We start from the raw sequence: 1798 nt of genomic DNA on the forward strand, positions 1-1798 counted from the left end.
TATATATATATATATATATATATATATATATATGTATATGTATATATATGTGTTGTGTGTGTGTGTGAATATATGTACGTATACGTGAATATGTATACGTGTGTATATATATACACATATTTACATGTGTGTGTGTGTGTGTACACATATACAAATCCACGTGTCTGTGTGTATATGTGTGAAGAGATAGATAGACAGACAGACTGGAAGATAGATAGATAGATTTTTTTTTTTCAATTTGAAGATGAAATGGTTAGTTCTCTGGTGTTTCGTTCGTGTTTTATTTATTTTTTAATTGGGTTTTTTCTGTAAGAAAATTCATATTACTTAAAATAAAGAATAAATTATACAGGTTTGTTAATGCTGTACTGTGCAAGGTAACGTTAAACTCGTCTGGCGGCCGTAGGAATATGAAGTTCTTTGCGGACCATCATTGGGCAGAAAGCCAGTGTCGTAGCTATATAGAGAAACGAACATGAACATCATTAGCATATAAGATTGTCTTGGCCTACCTTAGGTGAGCCCAAGGCCAGCCTTAGGTCAGACCTATGTGAGCTCTATGTCAGTTGGGTACTTCTTGGTTATCTGACCTCCATTAAGAAATTGGATTATGTCTCCACGTTTTATGAAAAATATTGATACTTTTAGTAGCTGCTACGTTGCATTGAGAAGATTTTCTTTGTATAGCTTTGCTGAATTGCTTCGAGTTCCACCGTCTATTTTATACTATATTGTGACCATAGAGTGGAGGCGCAATCCCAGTGGTTAGGGCAGCGGACTCGTGGTCATAGGATCGCGGTTTCGATTCCCAGACCGGGCGTTGTGAGTGTTTATTGAGCGAAAACACCTAAAGCTCCACGAGGCTCCGGCAGGGGATGGTGGCGAACCCTGCTGTACTCTTTTACCCCAACTTTCTCTCACTCTTACTTCCAGTTTCTGTTGTGCCTGTAATTCAAAGGGCCAGCCTTGTCACACTGTGTCACGCTGAATATCCCCGAGAACTACGTTAAGGGTACACGTGTCTGTGGAGTGCTCAGCCACTTGCACGTTAATTTCACGACCAGGCTGTTCCGTTGATCAGATCAACTGGAACCCTCGACGTCGTAACCGACGGAGTACCAACATAACAGGTGACCATAGTTGGGAGTAGTAGTCCAAGCGACTGAGGGCATGTATATCCTCATAATTTCCTGTTCTCTTGTCCTGAAAGTTCGGAGGATCCATCCAACCAGCCGTCTGCATTTTATTGCCAAATTGGTAATATTCACCTGAAAAGATGCATCATTACTCATGCGAATGCCCAGGTCACATACTGATTTTGATTCAAGGATTGCAATAATTCCTCCTGGGCCAGTGTATCCTGTCTGCATTTCGTTCAGCTGTATGTGCTGATAGCGCAGGAAGTGGAATTCTCCAGCATTAAACTGCATGTTATTATCCTCAACCCTATCTGCATATTGTATCCAACTCCTGTTGCACATGCGCAATATTCCCAGGTTTCCGGATCCTTCGAGATATCTTGCATTTGTTAGAAACTTTCTTTTTTCCCCTCTTTCTTTTACACACACACACACACACAACACACACACACACACACACACACACACACAACACACACACATATTTTCACTAGTATGCCTTGATGCAGTACACTTTACCAGATATTTCCAACTCATAAATGTATGTTGTTTTTGTTGTTGTTGTTGTTGTTGTGTGTGTGTGTATGTGTGTGTTTGTATTTATATGTATATATGTGTGTGTATATATATATGTATGTATATATGGATATATATATGTA

General features: G+C 39.8%; 1 protein-coding gene across 1 annotated transcript in view; it reads left to right on the top strand.

Moving 5' to 3' along the window:
* LOC106868776 (uncharacterized) overlaps window positions 1-1798 on the top strand; it is an 8687-nt gene that overhangs the window by 1002 nt on the left and 5887 nt on the right. The window lies entirely within an intron of this gene.

This window comes from Octopus bimaculoides, chromosome 25 (assembly GCF_001194135.2).
Source record: "Octopus bimaculoides isolate UCB-OBI-ISO-001 chromosome 25, ASM119413v2, whole genome shotgun sequence".
In the NCBI taxonomy this organism is placed as follows: domain Eukaryota; kingdom Metazoa; phylum Mollusca; class Cephalopoda; order Octopoda; family Octopodidae; genus Octopus; species Octopus bimaculoides.